At 34.8% G+C, this 23885-nt stretch overlaps 1 long non-coding RNA gene and 1 pseudogene across 1 annotated transcript; both read left to right on the plus strand.

Moving 5' to 3' along the window:
* Nucleotides 1-5847: 5847 nt before the first annotated feature.
* Nucleotides 5848-14604, plus strand: LOC141516290 (uncharacterized). The gene is made up of 3 exons (XR_012476658.1): nt 5848-5932; nt 9490-9577; nt 14026-14604. It is a non-coding gene; the product is annotated as an uncharacterized LOC141516290 (long non-coding RNA).
* Nucleotides 14605-21886: 7282 nt separating this feature from the next.
* Nucleotides 21887-21969, plus strand: LOC141519793 (U6atac minor spliceosomal RNA; annotated as a pseudogene).
* The last annotated feature ends 1916 nt before the right edge of the window (nt 21970-23885 follow it).

Genomic DNA, 23885 nt, shown 5'->3' on the forward strand with positions numbered 1-23885 from the left:
CTGGGGGAAAATAAAAAAAAACAAGAACAAAAAAAATTATCTGGTTAACCTACCTGGCCTGAGGTAAGTGGGGAATGTGGTCAAAGCACTCAAAAATGTACAAAAACTTTGCCAAAGATGATTCCACTCATAATCAATATATAGAATGTGTGCACAGTCATAGACAAAACAAAATTCAGTAGACTTGAAAGACAACAGCCAAGACTAACTAGGAGTGATGATGCATGATTTGATTGCTTACAGATGATTTTGTACTCAATGCAATCTCTGAAGCTGAGATGCAACAAGGTATTGATTTGCTGCTGCTTGTGCTAATTTAAGCCTTAGAAGGTAATATCAACTAAACAGGCACTCTATGAGCCACCACCAAATCATCCATACACCATCAGTTACAACAAACAGAGAAGTTTTGAATAATGTGGATAAGTTCACTTACCTTGGCTCTATACTTTCCAGGGATGCTCACATTGATAATGAGTTTTACTTATACATTGCCAGTGTTTGAGATTCTCTAAAGAAAAATAAACTGAAGGTCTATAGAGCTGTTGTGCTGACCTCATTGCTAAATGCCTGTGAAACCTGGACAGTCAACTAGCTCCTTGACAAGAAACTGAAACATTTCCATTTGAATGGTCTTAAGAAGATTCTGAAGATCACCTGGCAGGAGAAGATATTAGACATTAAATTCAAGAAACGAACTAAACTAAACTGCCAAGCATTAAAATTCAATTGAAGACAAGGCAACTCTGATGAGCTGGGCATATCAAAAGTGTGTATGACACAAAGACTATTTTATCGAGAACTTACATAGGGAAAATATTCATATGATGATCAAAAAAGTAATACAAGTTCACTCTCAAGGTCTCTCAAGAACTTTGGAAATGATTATGCTACATGGGAGACAATGGCACAGGACTGTCCACCATGATGTGTTCTCATCATAAAAGGTTCTGGGTTCTGTGAACAAAGCAGAATTGTAATAACTCAAAAGAAACATGAATGAACAAATTAAGGTAATCCATCCCAAATGTTCACATGCCTAAACTGTGTCTGGTCTATGATAGAATCTTCCAATCTCTATTGGTCTGATCAATCACAGGCACACTGTCACTGTACTCTACCATTTTGTTTCTCTTTAAGAATGAAGGCCAACAACAGCACCATATATATTCCAGAATTTAATCTATAACATTCTGATACCCCTGAAGAAAAACTCCACAAGATGGTGAAAATATTTAATTTGTTTTTTGGTTGAGCCATATATTTTGATATTATGCATGAACAGTAAGAGATTATTAAGGAGTGGAGGAGTTTAAAGTACAAACTTCTCTTTCACTTAGAAGCAATACTCAACTCAAAGCAGAGCTGATAATGCATTTAACTAAATAGAAACATAATACACTTAAGCAGTTTCCCTAAAAGATACCACAGTTTACAACAATTGTTAGTAAGAATTTTAGTGAATATTTTCCGTTGTAAACATAAGCACTAGAATTCTCAGTACAATTTGATTTATTTTACATATTTCTATCACGTGAGTGAGTATTGAGTGCAGAATTGAACAAAAGGTTTTATGATGATCAACAAATCATTAAAATGTTATTGCACTTCTAGGTAGCATGTTTAATAATTACCATGGTCCTAATGAGTTTCCCTTTACACCTTAGTACTTCTTGTCACACCCTTTTTGCTCCTGTGTTAGTGATAAAATTGGAATACCTTGTATAAAGCATATAATACATAATTAGCTTACATTTGGAGGAGTTCTGGTCTCTGCTTTTGGTAAAACATACATGATACGCTCTATGAGTTCAGATTTCATTCTGAGAGGAAGCTGTTAATGTGCTTCACTAGTAATTCTTGTGCTACTATGAAACTTTTAAGCCAATAATTATAGATTTTTATCTGGCTCTGACATTTTCAGGTTTTTCAGAGAAGCTACAATTTCAGGCACCTTTTGTCACATAACTGTTCTGTTTTACATTGTATTCATAGTACAGAGCTCTGTATTTGTCCTAAATCTTATTTTTATCACATTGGACTTATTATTGCTTCAGTCTTTTAGGTGATTACATACTCCTTCACTAAGTTTTTCATGTTTCTCTGGTTTGCTTGCTATTCAGACCTTTATAGAGAAACTTTAGATTGATGATAAATTCTTTGTTTTTTTTATCTGATTCCTTGCACGATTGTATATTTTTGACTTTTGCTTTTAAGGGGTTATAGAATATTAAAAATATTTCCTTTCCCATCTCCCACATAGATTCCATTCTATGCTTTTCCTTTTTGTTGTCTTTAAATGATATGGCATTCAATTTATATACATATGTATATCTATATTTCTAAATATATATTTATATATGTACATATACTATCATGCAAATTAGCTAGCTGTTGATATAATCTAATATTTTATATAAGTCTTCAATTTTATAAAATTGTTTTTGCCATTGAAATATTTGATGACAAAATTTAAGAATATTACGAGATTGTTCAACCTTTTTTTTCCAGAGTTTTTGCTATGTTAAGTGTGGATTTTTTTTTTTTGCATTTTCTTTCAATGTTATGGGACAATGGGTCCAACAAATAACTACTTATTTTTGACTCTTTTTTTAATAAGAAGTTTGGTAGTTGGAGTCATATGTCAAACTCAAAACCATTTGAAATTTCTGATCTAAGCATGTCTATCTTCAGAATTATTTGCGAAAATTCATACTGGCTTTTGACATCTTTTTAACATGTAAAATAGAATTTCAGGAATTCATATCAGTTGAAGATTGTCAATGATCTCAGGCTTTTTAACTTTTTCTTCAGAATTCTTTTTAACTCCACATTTTCAGTTCTTAATTTTAATATGTGCTTAGGGCTGAATTCATTTATCATGGTTTACCTGCATTATTATGCAATATAAAATTATGAAACTTGAAACTGAGGATACTATAACCAAGGAAATGGAAAACCCTTGTTTATGGCTGATAAGATCAAGTCCCAGTTCTGTGGTGAATGGGTTCTAAAACAAAATAAAATAAGTCTTTTCATATATTGATTTTAAATGTATTCAAGGTTTGTATAACTTAGTCTTTTATTTTATTTACTCTAAAGGATTTCCAAGAGATATGGGGCATTGATCTTTTCACCAATTTATTTTTCATTTTTAACACTTTTCCCTTACTTTAAATTTGGTGTACCAAATTCTTTCCCTCTCACCAATCCCTGCACTGCCGAAAATTTTAGTATATCTCATTATTGTCATTGTCTTGATTAAAATTATTGATTGTTTCTATGATTTCTTATAAAACCCATTCATTATTAAAATTAGATTATTTAGTTTCCAATTAATTTTTAGTCTGTCTTTCCATGGCTCTTTATTACACATATTTTTTTTTTTTGCATCGTGATCTGAAAAAAATAACTTTAATGTTTTGTCTTTCTTAATTTGATTGTGAGGGTTTTATGACCTATACTTGGTCAATTGTTTGTATGTGTGCCATGTACGACTGAGAAAAATGGTATACTCTTTTCTATCCCCATTCGATTTTCTCCAGAGGTCTCTCATATCTTAACAAGTCTTACTACAGACATTCAAAACTGCCCCAAGAATCATAAAGTATAATAATGTTCTTGTTTAATGTCCCCTAATTTTTGATCCTCTCCTCATATTAAGACAAAGCTTATTTTTTAAAATTAAATACATTTTAATATTGTTATTAATTCACTGACATAGAAAAATAATTTCCTTATAGCATTGCATCTTCATACTATTACCTTTCCCAACCTTAAAAACCTTTATTTGATGCAGCTATCCCTATTATCTCCCTATATTTTTCTTTTTTAATTAATTAGACTTCTTGTAAAAGTTGTCTGTATTAGTAACTTACACTGTTAAACCCTATATATTTTGGCTTATGACTTTATCATTCACCTAAAACTATTATCTCCAAAGTTAATAATGATCTAATTACCTTTAATGAAAATTTATCCTATAGTTCTCTGTAATCTTTGACACCATTGCCTACTATGTCATAGATGTTCTATACTCTAGGTTTTCATAACTTTGTTTTCTCCTGGTTCTTCTTTAACCTGAGGCTTTTTCTCAGCCCCCTTTGTTGTACCTAATCCAGGCTATACCTTGTTTTTCAGGGCTCCATCCTAACTTTCTATATCTCTATTCTAATACACTTTATATTTTCATTTAGCTCCTATGAGTTCAACTGTCATTTTTTAGCAGATACTTCTCATCTTATATGACCCCATAATCTCTCTCCTGAGGATCACCTCTTGGATGTCTTTTTTAGAAAGACTTATTTATTTTGAGTTTTACAAATTTTCCCCCATTCTTGCTTCCTTCCCCCACCCCCTACAGAAGGCATTCTGTTAGTCTTTACATTGTTTTCATGGTATGCATTGATCTAAGTTGAATGTGATAAGAGAGAAAAATCATATCCTTTAGGAAGGAAAAGAAAATACAAGAGATAGCAAAATTACATAATAAGATAATTTTTTTTCTAAATTGGAGGTAATTGTCTTTGGTCTTTGTTCAAACTCCACAGTTCTTTATCTGGATACAGACAGTATTCTCCATAGCAGATAGCCCAAAATTGTCCCTGATTGTTGCACTGATGGAATGATCAAGTCCATCAAGGTTGATCATCATCCCCATGTTGCTGTTAGGGTGAACAATGATTTTCTGGTTCTGTTCATCTTGCTCAGCATCAGTTCATGAAAATTCTTCCAGGCTTCCCTGAATTCCTATCTCTCTGGTTTCTAATATAACAATATTGTTCCATGACATGCATATACCACAGTTTGCTAAGACATTCCCCAGTTGAAGGACATTCACTTAATTTTCTTGGATGTCTTTTAAGGACATCACAGTCAATGTGACTAAAACGTATTTCCTTAACCTCCCAAAACAGCAACAATAATGATAATAATAAAACCTTTTCTCCTCAAAAATGGCTTCTTCCTTGTAAGGACACTTTAATCCCTCTAGTCATTCAAATACTTATATTCAGTAACATCTGTAATTCACATCAGTTCACAATTATAATTTCCCATCAAATATTATTTTTAGCATTAATGCTAAATTAATTTTCTTATGTAGAGAACTAATTATGTCAGCCATTTATTCAGTAACTTTCACTAGCTTCCTACAACCTCCGAGATAAAAGAAAAGCGTGTGACATGTGACAAACACAGAGAGGGTGTCTCTCTCTCTCTCTCTCTCTCTCTCTCTCTCTCTCTCTCTCTCTCTCATTTTTATCATGATTCAAGATTCTTGCTAGTCTTCCTTAACTCTTTTGGTATGGGAGCATGGTATGTTGAAAAAATGCACATTTTCTGCTAGTTTTATTTGTTATCTAGTTGTATTAAACTCATTTACAGGGTAATTAGGAAGAAACTAATATAATTAGCAACTATAATTGATCCCTTGTGAAATTTGTCCAAATTTGTCCAAATTTGGAACAAAATATTCAGTACTGGGATGAAAAGAAAAAAAATATTCAGCACCAGAAGAATTAATAGTCTCATACATCACTTGGGATGATAGACATCTACTTGATAGCCAGTGCAGGTTTGGAGAAGGTCAAAGATTGATTGATATGCTGTTTGTTGTCTGACAATTCCCAAAGACATACTAAGAGCAGAACAGAGATCTGTACACATAATTTGTTGATTTGAATAAAGCTTTTGATACTGTCAGTTGTAAGGGTTTGTGTAAAGATCATGGCAAAATTTGATTGCCCAGAGAAGTTCATCAATATTGTACACTAGGTTTATGACAATATTTTCATAGTTTCCATATAATGATCAATGCTTTTCCCTTTTCTCAGGCACCAATGAACAAGGCTATGTGATTACTCCTATATTTTTAGCATGATTTTCCTGCAATATAGTCAAATACCTTCAAAAGGAGAAAAGTGGCATTAAGGTCAGTAACTGCAATGATGGTCAATTATTTAACTTGAAAAGGCTTACAATCCAAGACAAAAGTAGAGGGAGAGCTGGGCATAACTTTTAGTTCAAGAATGATTGTCTATTCTATGTAAGCTCTCAGGTTGAGATGCATTATAATTTGGATTGATTCCTTTTTTTGTCATTAACACCAAGAAAATAGAGGTTCTCCACCAACCAGTATCACACCATCCACATGCTTAACCTTTGGTTATATCAAAAAAAGCCAAGGTGGAAGAATAGCCAGAAAGTCACCTGAGTTCTCATCATATTCCCTCAAAAACATTAATTAAATTCTTGGATGATAGAATCCACAAAAAATACAGAGCAGAGCAATTTTCAAGCTTAACTTTTCTTGGAAGAACTTCAGGAAAGGTCTATCTCACTCTGGTGTAGGATGAGCATGCCCCAGTAAAAGGTCAAGTATGAGGAAGTGAGAAGAAGGCTCCCACCTGCAGCAAAGATCAGCAATCAAGACCCCTCTGTCGTGGATCAGAAGACCAGTGACCATAAGTTTAATACAATTTTTACACAAAATCAGATCTAAACAATTAGAAAACTGTCAATTGATCATGAGGAGGATGACATAATTTAATAAAAATGACAATTTTGCCTTAATTTATTATTTAGTATCATGCCAAAAAGCTACTCCAAAATTATTCCATAGATGTAGAAAAATAGTTACAAAATTTATCTGAAGGAACAAAAGGAACAAAATCAAGGGAATTAATGATAAAAAAGGTAACTCAGCTGTACCAGATCTAAAATTATATTATAAAACAGCAGTATTCAGAACTGTTTGATACTGCCTGAGAAATAAAGTGATGGATCAATGGAAAAGATAAAAAAGAAACAGTAGAAAACGACTATGTGAGTATCCTGTTTGATAAATCTAAATACTTCAGTTTCTGGGCTAAAAACCATTTGACAAAATTGCTGGGAATATTGAAAAATAGAAATGCAGAAATTAGGCATAGACCAACATCTTATACCCTAACCCAAGATAAAGTCTATATGAGTACTTGTGTTAAACATAAAGTGTGATAACATAGCCAATTAGAACAAAGGATAGTTTTTTTTCTCTCAGATCCATGGAGAGTAGAAAACTTTTGATTAAATAATATTTCAAGAACATTATAAAATTCAAAATGGATAATTTTGATTACACTGAATTTAAAAAATATTTGCACAAATAAAATCAATGCAACAAACATTAGAAGGAATGAAGAAAGATGGAAACTAATTATAACTAGAGTTTCTGATAAAGGATTAATTTCTAAACTATATAGAGAACTGAGTCAAATTTATTAATATAATTCTGCAATTGATAAATGGTCTAAAGATAAGGACATTCTTTAGATGAAGGAATTAAAACTTTTTAGTTTTATGAAAAAAAGCTCTTAATCACTATTGATTAGAGAAATGCAAATTAAAACAACTCTGAGGTATTACCTCAGATTGGCCAATATGACTAAAAAGAAAAATGGTCAAGATTGAAGGGGATATGGGAAAATTGGTACACTAATGCATTGTTGGTGGAGTTGATTCAATAATTCTGGAGAACACTTTGAAGATATGTTCGAAGAGCTCTAAAACTGCATGCTCTTTTTTTTAGGTTTTTGCAAGGCAAATGCAGTTAAGTGGCTTGCCCAAGGCCACACAACTAGGTAATTATTGTTTGAGGCCATATTTGAACTCAGGCACTCCTGACTCCAGGGATGGTGCTCTATCCACTGCACCACCTAGGCAACCCCTGCATACTCTTTGTTCCAACAATACCAATTCTAGGTCTGTAACCCTGTGAGATCAAAAAAAGGGAAAAGTATATGTACAGAAAATATAGCTGCTTTTTTGTAGTGGCAAAGAATTGGAAATTGAGGGGATGTCCAGAAATCATAAATGGTTGAAGAAATTATGGTATATGAATTTGATGTCATACTGTTTTTTTTTGTAAGAAATTATTAGGCAGATTTCAGAAAAACCTGGAAAAACTTTGATGAACTGATGCTTAGTTAACTGAACAGAACCATGAGAAGAACATTAGCAACATTGTGTGATGATCAACTATGATAAAGTTAAACTCTTCTCAACAATGACCAATGAAAATTCCAAAAAACTTGTAATATAAAATGTGATTTGTATCCAGAAAAAGAACTATGGAGTCTTAAAGCAGACCAAAGCATACTATTTTCAATTTTTTAAAACTTGTCTTTTTATTTTTTCTTTCTCATGGTGCTTTTTTCCTCTTTTGTTCTGAGTCTTCTTTTACAATATGAATAATATGGAAATAGGTTTAATATGATTGTACATGTATCTACATCATTTAACTTGCTCTCTTGGGAATGGGGTAAGGAATGAAATGGAATGAAAAATCTTACAGAAAATGAATGTTGAAAATTATCTTTACATGTAACTAGAAATAAAAGGGGGGAAAAACTACCATAAACTGATGACAGGAATGTGCATAGAACCAGAAATGTAAAAAAAAAGACTGGAAAAAATAAAAGAAAAAATTATGAATGCTTTGTTCACTTATTTTGTCATTCACTTTCAGGGATGTCCAAATAGATCAGGAAGATGATACATGTATTTTCAGAGTCAAAAAATGTTCAGGAAGCTCCAAAGAAATGTGTGATAGAAAAGAGGCATTAAGAAGTCTAACAAACTCCAGAATCACTGTGCTGATCTCATTGTTTAATGCCTGTGAAACCTAAATATCTGAGTCATGCCAGGAAAATGAATTACTTCCATTTGAATTGTCTTAGGAGAATTCTGAATTAACAGAAGGCAAACATTCATTTGGAGGTCATAATAAATGATACAAGGACACCATAAAGATATTCTCTGAAGAACTTTGGATTTGATTGTGTGATATAGGAGACACTGGCAGAGGACTACCCAGTATGACATGCCTTCTTCAAAGATGTGCTATGCTTTATGAGTGAAGCAAAATTGCAGTACCTCAAAAGAAACATGAGATCCAAAAATTTGCAGACTTCTACATTCCAAATGACCAAATGAATGATTTGTGCCCAACTTGTGGTAGAACTTTCCAAACTCATTTTAGTCTAATCAGTCACAGTCAGACACTGTTCCTTGACCCTGATATAGAGATGCCATTTTGTTCCTCTTCGATCAGGAAGAACAGCAATCTTTACCTCCTGGATGAAATGCAAAATCCTCTGTTTTAAAATGTTTCTCTGCCTGGCCACCTCCTATAAGATTTTACATTTTAGTCCCCTTTCTCCACACATTCTTTGATCTAGATACACTTGTCTGCTCATTGTTCCTATTACAGAGCACTCCTCCTGAATCTGTCCTGGGATGTTCCCATGTATGGAATGCTCTCCCTCTTATGTCTTTGCCTTCCAGCTTCCTTTAGGATACAACTCAGAATTCATTTTCTGCAGGAAACTTTCCCAGTCCTTCATTCTTCCTCATCTCACATGGAGACTTCACTTTAAGATTGTTTGTTTGTTTGTTTTTTTATGCATGTTTGACTCTCTGTGACCTTTTGGGGGGTTTTCTCAACAGAGACACTGGGATGAATTATAGATGAAGAATCTGAGAAAGACTGGTTTAAGTGACTTGTTCAGGACCACACGGCTAGTATGTATAGAAGGTAAGATTTTTAACTCAGGTCTACTGACTCCAGGTCTGTGCCCTCCTAGCTGCCCTCAATTTGAGTACAGGGAATGCATTTTTGCCTCTATTCAGTACTTTAAAAATATGTAATACATGGTAAGATCATAATAAATTCTTATTGACTGATTGTATGATGATAAAAACTACTTTGGTCAAGAAGTTCAAATAAATCAAGTTAGAATTAAGTTTATTTCAATTTCTTTCTGGCAACCAAAACATAATGATTACATTGATTGAGCAAAGAGTTCCTTACAGTCTATTCAGATGGAAAAAAAAAATCTATATTTTTCAAAATTGAAAGTAGGGACAAAAACTCATCACTTTATCTACAATTGTGAACAAAGACTTTTATGGGTGGAGAGCAGGTCAGTTTTTACTCCCCTCTTCAAATGATCAAAGAATTAGAGTGATAATTAGCAAACTTTGTACAGATTTCATTTAATGAAAAATAAATTATGATTGAATGGTTTTAGGGACATTTCTTTTAATTTAGGAAAAATCCAACTATTAATAATTCCTCAGGCTTTGGGGGACAGAAAGCAATCTCACCATTCTCTGATCCAATTATGTGAACTCTACCTTGGAATTTGGATATTGTACTGCTATCTGGTTTTAAAATAAGAAATTCATTACCCTTACCTTAGTTTTCAAAAGGTTATATTTTGCATCCTTTAAGTCATCTTGATTCCTATATTAATATTTATTATTTAGCTTTCCACCCCTAAGACTGAGAAATATTATATACATGACAGTAAAAGGGAGGTTCCTACAAAATCAAAATCTATTGCTCAAAGTCCCACCTTTTTGCTACTAAAAAATATCAACAATATATGAATGAAAAGAACCATTAAGAATAGATTTTAATCAAGATGCACACTTCTTTCTTCTATGTTTTCTTTTATTTAAAATATAGGACTTAAAAAGAATTTCAGTGAAGTTGTCATTGGTTAGAAAATGAGAGATGATAAGAGTACGTTCAGAAAATAAAGTTAAATTCATGTTATAATATGTTATTACATTTTCTCAATTGGTTTCCAATGGTTTTTTAGATTCAAAAAGGCTTAATCAGAGTCCCAAGTGTTTGAGAGAATAAGAGAGATACTCTTTGCCTAAGATACCACTGTACATACTGTTCTCATCTCCCAAGTGTACTGTATGTGGAAAAATATTTAAATCAGTCTGTTGCTTTAGAACTCATATAATCATTTTATATGGCAGAAAAATGTCTTTGGAATCATTCAAAAGTATGTAAATTATAATGATAAGCTGTTTCTTCAAACATTTATTTTCCTCTTTTGTGTAAAATTGCATGTGCATCTATACCTATCTGTTCTGATTCCTAGGATTTAGAGATGGAAGCACCCCGAAAGATTACCAGTCCAAATCTCTCATTTTAATGGAGAGAAAGTTGCTCAGTTATATTTGATTCTTTTGCACCTAGGAAACATAACATGCCAGGTTTTTTCCTGTGGGATTTTCTTAGAGAAGATATCATACTGGTTTGTTTGTCATTTCCTTCTTTAGTATCTTAAATCAAAAAGAAATTAAATAATTTGTCTGGGTTTATATAACTAACAGCTGAGGCACATTTGAACTCATGTGTTCTGGACTCCAGATTTAGTGTGTAATCTACTAAGCCACTGATTTGTTTCTGTATGTATGTATGTATGACTCTGTGTGTGTATGTATGCATATATATATATATATATAAATTACCCTTCCTCCAAATATTCTAGGGTCCAAATTACTTGCTTTTCATCATTCATGATGTCAGATCTTCCATGTCCATACCTTTGCTCTATTTCTGGAATGTCATTCTTTCCTTCTGCCTCTTAGAAACATTGCCTTCAAGATTTAGCCAACATGCCTATATACATATATATATATATATATATATATATATATATATATATGTGTGTGTGTGTGTGTGTGTGTGTGTGTGTGTGTGTGTGTGCATGTGTGTGTGTGTATGTGTGTGTACAATTTGTTTTCTCCATTAGAATGCATTGTGGCTTAGCTGTGAATATGGAATTAAATATAAATAACTTTCTGTAAGCAATCATGAGTTTTGAGCTATCATTTGGGGAAGACACAATCTGGGAATCAGTTTTCTCATTGCTAAAATAATGGGGTGGCACCAGGTGATTTCTAAGGTACCTTCTGTATTTCTCATGTAATGATACACTAATGCTATATATTCAGAATGTGATGCCAAATATCAAAACTTTAATTTCATATTCTTTATGTAGCAATCAGTCATTTAAAGCACTCTATACCTTGTTTAATATGAATAACAATAACATTAATGAGGAAAATTTTACATTATCTATTTAATTTAGTAATATCAAATATAAATATATCTTTAAAATGACATTCAAAAATTTTTCCCAACCTTCTTATTTTTCTCTGTTTCTTATAAATTTACCCCTCTTCCAAATATTCTAGGGTTCAAACTACTTGCTTTTCATCACACATCACACATATATCTGATCTTCCATCTCCATACCTTTAAACTGGTTTGCTAAATTTCTAGAATGTTCTTCTTCCTTACCTTCTACCTCATAGAAATTTTAATTACCTTCAAGATTTAGCCAGGATACCATTTTATTGGTGTTTCCTTGTCTCCCCAATCCTCAAAATGTACTGCATACCAACTCTGTATGTATCTTAAATGTGTCTTTTTACTCATCTGTCTTCTATATTAGAATGTAATATTTAGCCAGCATCTTACAGTTCAGCATTAGAAAGACTAAAAGAATTTCCATGTTATTTATCTACCATGTAACCTTAATATCTCCTTATCAATGCTGAAGAGAAATTTTTGAGAGAAGCCATTTCATTTTCATTGAACTACATTAATGAAAGCAAAAAAAAATGGAATAGACCATACAGAAGATAATGAAGGTACTAATCTGAATTGGGAGTGTTCTACTGAGGCAGGCACAACACACCTATATCTACATATCTTCATATCTATCTATTTTATTTTACATATATATATTTATAAAGAATAGATTTTTACATATTTATAAAGAATAAGAACAAAATGAATATAGGTTAGATAGGGAAGGAGGGAAGGAACTGTAATTTGAGGAGCAGGATATGATTCTTGAGAAAAAGATAATGCTTGAGTTTCACTTTGATGGAGATTGGTGGAAAAGAGGAGGACTACTTTCTATACATGAGAATGAGCCACTGCAAGGACACTGAAATGTAAGTAAAAGAAAAGATTAGATTTCCTGGAAAATCCTGTGGGAAAAATAGGGTATAATGAGGTTGGGAAGCCAGGTTAATGACAAGTTGAAAAGAATAATACAGTGCAAACAAAGAATTTTCTCTTTTATTCTGGAGTCAATAGAGATTCATAGAAGTATGAGTCTGTGAGTGTTATGGTCAAATCTGTAAGGGAAAGGAAATCTGTAAGTTAAGGGGAAAAAACATTACATGGTATTCACTATTGAAAAAATAAGCTAGAATGACTACTAAACAACAGAAATAATCACATGATCTATAATTAAATTATTCCTAGCTTGAAGATGGTTATCCAATCTTTAAAATTCATTGGCTTATATTTTGAAATCCTACAGTCCTCTTTGGGTTCCAATAAGCTATCAGAATGATACATTCACAGAACCTGAGTGAATTCAAATAGTCCTTTACTGATTTGGATTTACTTAAGAAATCTCTCTCTCTCTCTCTCTCTCTCTCTCTCTCTCTCTCTCTCTCTCTCTCTCTCTCTCCCCCCCTCCCTCCCTCCCCCCCCCTCTATCACTCCCTCTGTCCCTCCCTCACCTTCTGGCTATTATTTTTTTCTTCTTTAAAATAAGAACAAATCTTTACAATCATTAGAACTTTCTCTTGACCCTAGCATCCCCTCTCCAGGTATTTTCCTCATCACTCCTTCCTTTCTGAGCCAAACTCCTAAGGGTGGGAGAGGGGTGAATATTGCATACACTTTATGTGTAAACTTCTTCTAAACTTACTTCTGAACCCTTTTCAGTATGACCTCAGACTTCATCCCTGAAATGAAATTGCTTTCCTCAAAGTTACCGATGACTTCTTCGTTACCAAATCTAATGATATTTTTCACAGTTGCCATCCTTCTCAACCTTTCTGCTATATTTAACACTGTAACAACCTTTCTTTGAGAACTGCTGCAGTAAGTACATTATACTATCTCCTGTTTTATTATGATTACTATACCTTACATGTATGTTTTCCACATAGCCAATTCCATTTAAGCTTTACAAGAAGCCCATGACATGGGCAGTTCAAATATCATTACTCCTGATTACACTGAGAAAACTGAACCTTTGTAAAGTTCAGTGATTTACCTGAGTTCATATACCTTGCAAATGGTAGCTGTGTTGAAATTGAAACCGTTCTTCTGGTTTATAATTCTATTCTCTTTCTATTACACCTTAGTGACCAGGAATATGCATAAAGCACCAGAATCCTGTCCCAGGAACAGAGGAGAGACCTTGATAAACTACCCCCAGCCCTTACTTTCAGTGGGTTGAGTGCTCTGGAAGTGGCTGTGGGAAGGCTCCCTGCTGGGTGACTCTGCAGGCCTGTTTATGTTTCCCAGGAAAGTGGCTGATCTGAAGACCACGCTGGCTTGGTTCTGCACTCACTCTGGTAGAGTTTCCCCGCTGATGTTCCAAGTTCTGCTTGGTGATCTCTGGGTACTGCTTCTGTTCTCTGATTAGGTGCCCTCAGAGAGCCAGGCACCCCACAAGCTGTTCCTGGAAGACTGGGGCTCCTTTACTCTGGCATGTTGTGATCACATCTGCGCTGCCTCACCTTCTGATCTCAGTGGAACAAAGCCTTCCCATGGATCTTCAAGTTATGTTGAATTGGAGAATTGCTTCACTGGGTCTTTCTGTGGGTTCTGCCTCTCTAAAATTTAGTGATAATTTTAAAGTTTTTTTTGGAATATTTTGGAAGAGAGCTTTTGGGAAATTCTGCCCTCATGCCACCATCTTGGCTCTGTATCCAAACATAAATTTATAAGGGAAGAGTTTGTCATTCTCCTTAGAATTCATAGTTACATAGCTAGGGTCCAGGTTCACTTGCACATAATCATGGGAATTATTAAATGTCTATTGAATTAAATTTACTATTTTTTATTTTTATTTTATTTCTCCCTGGTTACATGCAAGAATGTTTAATTAGATTTAACATTTAATATCTTTTTTTCATAGGATTGTTCTTTCAGTTTTGGAAGATAGCTATTTTATTGCTACTAAGCCTCTTTTCCCCTAGGCTATACATTATTATTTTCTTCAATTTGTTATGTCATTAGTTTTAGTTTTAGATTTTGTTTTTTTAATGGCTATTCTCCTTTATTTATAAATATATTTAAAATCAGTGCTTTAGAGATAATTATCATATTCCTGGAAGTATGTAAAGATCATAATTTCAGCTAAAGCCTCTTCACAGATGTGCTTAGAAACATCATAGTTTTCCTCACTCATTATACAAAGGGTCATAAAAAAAGATTGAATCCAGCCACTACAGTTGAAAAGCTTGATCTTGTAGATAAGGAAAATTGTGAGTCTTAGAATGTTTTGGGGGAAAAATGAGAGATTAACAGATATAATAACTATTTTCACTCAATTAATATGTTAGGGTAGGATTTGGATCCAGTTCTTCCTAACGTAAATTATTACCCTCTGATCATTGTGCCTTTTGGGTCCCCTTATCCAAGTTATGAAAACATTATAAAAGCAATTTTTGGTCAATCAAAAAGCAAAAATTGTTCAAGGAAACAAGCAATCCACAAGCATCAAGTGTTTCTTATTTAGCATAACCCACACTCATTAATTCTTTGCCAGATTTTTTTTATTTTTTTAAATTTATTTTTTATTCTCATTTTATACAAATGGTTTTTTTACATTAATAAAACATTATTGTTTACAAGTAAACAAAATGCCCCTCCTCCCCCATGAATATAGATAGACTTGCTTGGGCGAAAAAAAGTAAAGGGGAGAGAAAAAAATTAAAATAAAAAAAATAATAGTAATAATTGTAGGTATGGCGTAATGGACAAAGCACCAGCCCTGGAGCCATGAGCACCCAAGTCCATATCCAGCCTCGTAAACCCAACAATCACCCAGCCGTGTGACATGCAAGCCACCCGATCCCCACTGCCCTGCAAAAACCAAAAAAAAAAGAAAGAAAAAAAAGACCTAAAATAAAATAAAATAGTAACAATAGTAGGGCTGGCTGGGTGGCAGCCAGAGCATTGGCCCTTGAGCCAGGAGCACCTGGGTCCAAATCCGGCCCCAGACACCCAAAGATCACTCTGCTATGTGGCCCCAGGCAGGCCATGCAGCCCCACTTGCCCTGCACCCTGCCCCAAATAAGAATAACAAAAAAATGTGCTTGAGTCTTTGTTCCAACACCAACAACTCTGTCATGGGTGGATCTCATTCTTTATGATAAGTCCATCACAAAAGTTACTTCCATATTTTTCCACCTTTGCCATTGCTGATCGCAACTCCCTCCTTTCTTATTTCTCCACTACCATGTACTCTATTTTCTCTCTCCTTTCACTCTGACTCTGCTGTAGGGTCGCTGAATGGTGCAGCAGACAGATCCCTGGTCCTCAGGCCAAAAAGGCCTGAGCCCCCCTACCACCCCTTAGGCCCAGAATCCACCTGGCCCCATGGTCCTGGGCAGGCCTTCCAATCCCAGCCCCTTGCAAGAAGTAAGAAAGAAAATGTGTTATATCTGGCCATTCTTCCCCCATGGTCCATCCTCTCCTCCTTTATTCACATCCCCACCCCTTCCCCCTGCTCCCCGCTCCTTCTTACTCCAGATGTCTATACCCCATTGAGTATGAGAGCAAAGGTTCCCTCATTCCCCCTTGCCTCCCCCTTCCATATCATTGCAATAGCTCATTGTAAAAACAAAATCTTATTATGTGAAATATCTTGGACTATTCCCCCTCTCCTTTTTCTTTCTCCCATTTGATTTCCCCTTTTTTCTATTGACTCCATTTTTACACCATATTTTATCTTCGAATTCAGCTTTCTCCTGTGCTTTAACTATAAAAGCACTCTCTCCCTGCTCTATTAACTGAGAAGGTTCATATGAGTATTATCAGTGTCATTTTTCTATGCAGGAATACCTACAGTTCATCCTCATTAAGTCCCTCATATATCCCCCCTCTCCTCCAATCTCCATGCTTCACCTGAGTCCTGTATCTGAAGATCAAACCTTTTGTTCAGCTATGGCCATTCCAAAAGGAACATTTGAAATTCCCCTGTTTCATTGAAAGTCCATCTTTTTCCCTGCAAGAGGACATTCAGCCTTGCTGGGTAGTTCATTCTTGGCTGCATTCTAAGCTCTTTTGCCTTCTGGTATATTGTATTCCAAGCCCTACGAGCTTCCAATGTAGCTGCTGCTAAGTCCTGTGTGATCCTGACTGCAGCTCCACGATATTTGAAATGCGTCCCTCTGGCTGGCTGCTTGTAATATTTTTTCTTTGACTTGGGAGTTCTGGAACTTGGCTATAATATTCCTAGGGGTTGGTTTTTTGGGATCTCTTTCTCTGGGGGATCGGTGGATTCTCTCCATTTCTATTTTGCCCTCTGCTTCTAGAATATCAGGGCAATTTTCCTGTAGTAATTCTTTGAAAATGATGTCAAGGCTCTTTTCCTGATCATGACTTTCAGGTATTCCAATGATTTTTAAGTTATCTTTCCTAAGTCTGTTTTCCATATCAGTTGTTTTTTCAATGAGATATTTCACATTTTCTTCTAATTTTTCATTTTTTTTGGTTTTGAAGTATTGATTCCTGATTTCTGTTAAATTCATCAATCTCCCTGAATTCTATTCTTTGTCTGAAGGATTTGTTCTCCCCAGAGAGTTTTCTTATTTCTTTTTCCATCTGACCAATTTTGCTTTTTAAAGCATTCTTCTCCTCAATAACTTTTTGAATTGTTTTATCCATTTGACCTAAGCTGGTTTTTAGCATGCTATTTTCTTCAGCATTTTTTTTTGGATTTCCTTGACTAAGCTGCTGACTTCATTTTCATGTTTTTCCTGCATCTCTCTCCTTTCTTTTCCCAGTTTTTTCTTCCAACTCACTCATTTGATTTTCAAAGTCTTTTTTGAGCTCTGTCATAGCCTGAACCCAATTTCTGTTTTTCTTGGAGTCTTTAGATACAGGAGCTTGTGCTTCCTCATCTTCAGACTGAGTACTTTGCCCCTTCTTGGGCTCATGAGCAAAATATTTCTCAATAGTCTTCCTTTGGTTTCTTTGCTTGCTCATTTTCCCAGCCTGGGCCTGGTTTGGGGTGCTTCCTGCGCTTTTGGGACACTCCCACAAGGGTCTCAGTGTGTGAGGCTCTGTCCTCCCTCTTGGTCTGTGAATGACCATAAGCGCCCCCCTCTGCCACGGGGCTGAGGTGGGGGGAGGGGCTGCTGTTCTATGGGGGGCCTAGACTGGGATCAGGATCTGAATGTGGTCAGAGCCCCAGAGTCCTGTTCCAGGGGCAGAGGACAGAGCTCTGCACTTTCTCTCTCTTCACTCCCTTCTCTCAGTTCAATGGGCTCATGCCCTGGAGGCTCCTGCTTACCAGCTCTGCCTGCTTCTGTTTCCTGGATCAGGGCTGGGGAAAGACCAAGCTGCTCCCCGTGTGCCCTGAGGGCTGGGCTCCCTGTGCTCCCTCTGGCAGAGGTCCCCAGTTGTTCCCTCACTTTGTGCCCGGTGCTCCCCGGGGTGCAGCTCAGGAGACTCCCCCGCTGGTGTGAGCTGAGACTCCCAGCACCCTGGGGCTGCCTCCAGGAGGCTGAAGTTCTTTGGCTCTGGAGGGCCACCCCTCTGGCAGGCCGCCCTCCCCAACTGCGACCCCAGGGAGCAGAGCCTTTCTGCTCTTTTCCAGGTTACCTTGAGTAGGAGAACTGCCTCACTGGGTTCTTTTGTGGGTTCTGTCTCTCGAAAGTTTAGTTAGAGTCCTTAGCTGATGCATTTTATCAGAGAGCTCCTAAGCCTGGATCCCTTCTTGTCGCCATCTTGGCTCTGCCCCACTTTGCCAGATTTTAATGTTAAGTTGCATAATTGTACAAATCCAACACCTACAGCCACAAAAGTAAAAAGGATAGCTAAAACTCTATTTGCCTTTTTTCATTATATTAGTTTGAAAATAATTTTCAAAGTTTCTATTTGTTTTATTTTAGCTCAACACCCAATTATCATTAGAATATGCAATTGTTACATGAATCTTTATAGAGGATTCATAGTCAAATGAACTGAATGTATATGCAGAATGAAAGCATGCCTGGTTGGAAAAGGAAAAAGGAAGCAACATAGGCAGTCATAGAGTACATACATAGTCTGCATTTGTTTGGTCTAGGAAGACATCGAAAATCAGATTTGGTACATACAGAAAAGGGTAATTAAGCAATAATTGCATTGATGTAGGGTATGTAGGGGATAAACAGCTTGTGAATCAATAAAGCATGAGGCTGCAGGCTGTGTTATTTATTGATTTATGATCCGTTTAGCTCCAAGTTTACTCTGCATCTAATGCAATTAGACCTACTGTATCGTACTTCATTGGGATAGACTAGGAGGAGTGATGAGGGAACAATGAATCTTTTCAGTTGAAAAAAAGGATGTCTGAATTAATATCTTTTTAAATATTGGTACTATTAAATTTCTCTCTTTCCTTGTCTCCAATGTCACTTTCAGACTCTAAAACCATATCTGTTTTAGGTTCACAAGCTGCTTGAATTTGAACAACTACAGATTGATACACAAATGTAAAATCGAAAATATGACTGCACTGATTTCAACACAGGTAGAACTGCTATACTTTTTAAGTGAGGAAAATTGCTAAATTTTAACTAATTTAATACCATTATGGGGGCTTGCTCCATAAGTAATAGGAGATAAAAACAATTCACTTCATGTTCTAGTCATACCTAGGATCAGAGCTCCCCAGGTAATCACTACTTCTGCAAGTTCAGCTATTTTCTGTATCATATTCAACCCCTTCATAGGTATGCTCCTCTCTCAGTGGTAGCTCAGTAAATATGTCATAATTTTTTTTATTCAATATACAAAGGGTCAGAGGACTAAAAGATCGAATCAGGCCACCTGATTCTATATCCCATATGACCACATTTACATCAACTAGACAGAAAACTAAGGAAAAAAAACTGGATGTATCATCAACTGTCACTTTCTATAGCCTGCTGGAGGAATAAAGCTATAATTTGATTTCATCATAGAGATCTGTCAGCAAATACAGAAACATGTTGTGGTTTTAAAGTTTACCAAAAATGACTTACAAATCATGAAACTGACATTAGTTAAGTGTACTTAAATAAGAAGTCATAGAAAGTATTACTGGAAAACAATAGCTAAACAAGTTAAACATTCACAACTTTACTGAACAATGAAATTCAAACTTTAGACACTCTTCTCTACATGCATCTATTACCCTACTTGAGATTTTAAAAAAGATATCAGAGTTAACAAAAGTATATACCCTTCCTTTTTCTTTTTCCTTACAGTTGGATACAGGAGAGAGATGATAGGTTAAATTTACAGAATTAAAAAAAAAACTTTTGGACATGCCCAATATAGAAATTTTGCTTTGCTTAAATTTGAATATTTATTATGCTTCTTCTCACTCAGAGGGGTTAGTAGGAGGATGAAAAAATAAATGTCTATTGATTTTAAAAAAAAGATGAAATTTAGTTATAATAAATTTTAAAAAGAAATGGAACAAAATTTTTCTAATTACAAACCTAATGCTATTGCTACTACACCATGCTGATTTTCAAATTATTTTTTTCCCACACAAAAGTCTTAGGCTATCACTTTATTTACCAATCGAGTATGGCCATGGGCATTTTGGCTGGAAACATAAAACCAATATATCACCAACTATGCATTATAGAATATTTTATACAAAGAATCTGGCTTGGAAGTTTAAAACCAAGGAGATATGATGAGATCTCTACACACAACATTTGTTTGCTTTGGTGCTGGTTAGGATCTTAAACTATTATTTTTTTTTCCTTATCCAGGAGAATGATCTGTAGCAGGGTCTGTTGCTATAGAATCTTTTTTCAGATGAGATAGTTTACTATTAGAGGAAAGCTTCTTGGTTTTATGTTAATAACATTTTCCCTCCAGTCATTTCTTTGAGTATCAGCATGGGCCATTCAAGAAGAAAGATTATAAATCACATTTCAGTGCTTTGCTTTATAGCACATAACCAATATTGATACTATTAATTACTTATACCTTATCCATCTAACCTTGAGTAAGCAAAGACATGATTTAAATAAATTCACTTTTGCAAGTAATTCAAAGATGAATATAAGCATGAGTGACAGTATTAATTTTCCATAACTAAATATAATATGCAGGTGATTCACTTCATATGATTTAATTCAAAATTTCATAAAATGTTTCTTGATCAAAGAGATCATTTAGATTATTTTTTTCAGATGAAATAACTAAAAGTCAGAATCCAAGCAATTTGTTGAAAGACTTATAAATGGTTCATTGCAGAGTCCTTGGTCTAGCTGGGTCTCCTAATTTTGAATTCACTACTCTTTCCAATGTAGCATGCATGCTGTTTTCTATATTAAAGCCATTAAAAAATCAGATACATTAAAATATCCTTAGGAAAGGGAAGTATCTTGCCAAAAATTTTATTTGAGAACATATGGATAATGTTCAAATTCAATTTAATTCTACATTTTTAAATACCTATTATTTTTAAGGCTCTAAGTTAGGTGCCAGAGAGGGAAAGAAACTCTGTCTGTAATTTTATAAGTAGAGATAACTATTAAGTAAGGAATTTCTCATGACTGATGAATGCATGGTAACAATTTCTCCAAATCCTACCATAGTAGAAATTTGCTGAGAGTACTAAGATTTTAAGTGACTTTGATCACAGAAACAAGTCTCTTCTTTCTGGCCTCAAAGCTCATATTGTCTTTCTGCTATCTCAAAAAGAAAAACTGTTCCTGATCACAAAAAGTTAAAGAGTGCTTAGGAAATATACATATGTATATAAATTATTTAATATTTGCACACACATTTCATATGTGTATCTTTTATTTTTATATGTATTGCAGATGCTGCATCTATAACACTATAACATATCACACCTATTGATTGATAGATAGATGCAAAAACAGTGACAGATACACAAAATCGACTACATAGCATTAAGAACTATGTGGATGAGGAAGGCTTCCCTGAAGTCAGTGATCCATGACCAAAATATTCTATGAACCAAAGTGGAAGGGAGTGTTTTATGAAAGAAGAGAAGATTGATATCTCCCTAAATAAGGGAGAGGTTCTAGTGACCTTTAATACATATTGCTCTTTGTAATTTAACAGTGAATGAGAGTGTAAATGTGGTACAATGGAAAGAAAACTGAATTTACAGTTTAAGGACCTCTATTCAAATCCTGACTGCTACTGATTGCCTCTATGGACTCAAGTCACTTCACTTTCTGAATCTCATTTTTTTTACTTTTGATTTTGTTTTTGTCTGTTAGATGAAAAGTTTAGAACAAAAGATCTTGGAAATAAATCTCAGCTTTTAATCTATATATTTACACACATTCCAGGAATGCAGACCTATGCAAAATTACGAGAAGTGACAGTTTGTCTAGGACAAAGAATGTGTGAAGGGAAGTAATGTGAACCAAGTCTGGAAAGGTTGACAGGAGTCAAACTATATTTTGCCTTTAAATCAGGAACTGCTTCATAATACTGAGGAGAGTGACATTTTCAAATTAAAGGTATAATAATATTGTTTTGGAGACCTGGAGAGAGTGGATGAGAAAGGTGAAAAATTTCAGGCAATGAGATTAATTTAGGAGACCAATCTGTAATTGTGGTAGAAGAAGGTATAAGAGCCTGAAATGATAGTGATAACCACATGAGTGGGAAAAAATACAATTTCAAGCTAGCTTTTGAATTTCACCTATTTGAAGGACCTGTCCTAAGTATAGGCTTTAACTAATGTGTCCCTCAGAGAGATTTTAATTAATTAATTAATTAAAATAGAATATGGTTTTAATTCACAACTCTTCAACTTCCTATCTTTGTGAACTCATACAAGTCACTTGAAATCTCTGACCCTGTTTCCTCATTTTTTAAATGAAACATTGTACCAGATGGAATTAAAGCAATTCTTAGTTAAGGGAATGACATGTACTAAGACATAAAGGTGGAAAATAAGAATTATGAGAGAGTAACTCATCTCATTTGATGAAACAATTGAGAAAATGAAAGACAGTTGAGACAATATTGTGGACTGCCTTAAATGATAGGCTGGACATTTTGCATTCACTATTTTCAAATGTTAGCAATAAATGATGTAGGGAGAATCTGTCCTATAGAGTTTTCAACAACCTTTGGGATTCCATGTTCTGAAGCTTTAAAAAAAGTATAGAGATGGTCCTCCAGTCTTTTTCATACAACTTTCTTGAAGCTTCTGAAGCTTTACTAAGTTTGAAGAAAAGACCAACTTGGCAAAACCATTGAAATTCTCTTTAAAATGGGAATACAGTCATTCAGGAGATTTCATCCATGCCTCCTACTTCATAGAAGGAAAAATGTTTTTGAGGAGCAGCAATATAAAAGGAAAAATAACATGTCCTAAAAATAACAAAGTTCTCTTTTAATCACGTCTTCAACTATCCACACAAATGATAGAAATGGTTTCTGAAAAATCCAGAAATGGTCACACAGGAAGGAGAGAGGTCTTTACCAAAATACGAGGGGTCTCTAGAACCTTGTTTGTTTGTGAGAGATGTAACAGTGAAAAGGACTACAGAAACCTTCTATTCTGACATTCTCAATTTACAGATTAAAATACAGAGGCCCAATGAGGTCGTAACCTCCTCAAGCTAACCTAGATAATAATTGGTACAAATGATCCTGAACCGAAAGTCCCTGTCTCTATAGCAAAATGCACTTCTGAATTCCCATAAGTGGACAGAGCACTAGCCTTGAAGTCAGGAGGATGAATTCAAATCCAGTCTCAGACACTTGACACTCTTACTAGTTGTGTAACCTTGGAGAAGTCGCTTAACCCTGATTGTCTGGCATCTAGGATCATCTCCAGTTGTCCTGATTCTTATCTTGTCCCTGAACTCAGATGACTCCAGAGAAGAAAGTGAGACTGTTGATTTAACATAATATCCCCTCACTCAAATCCAAGTCATGTTCTTGTTGTAGCATCACTTCCCTGATGTCACTGTCTTCTTTGAGGACAAACATCACCATCAGGAAG

Source organism: Macrotis lagotis, chromosome 3, assembly GCF_037893015.1.
Source record: "Macrotis lagotis isolate mMagLag1 chromosome 3, bilby.v1.9.chrom.fasta, whole genome shotgun sequence".
Taxonomy (NCBI): domain Eukaryota; kingdom Metazoa; phylum Chordata; class Mammalia; order Peramelemorphia; family Peramelidae; genus Macrotis; species Macrotis lagotis.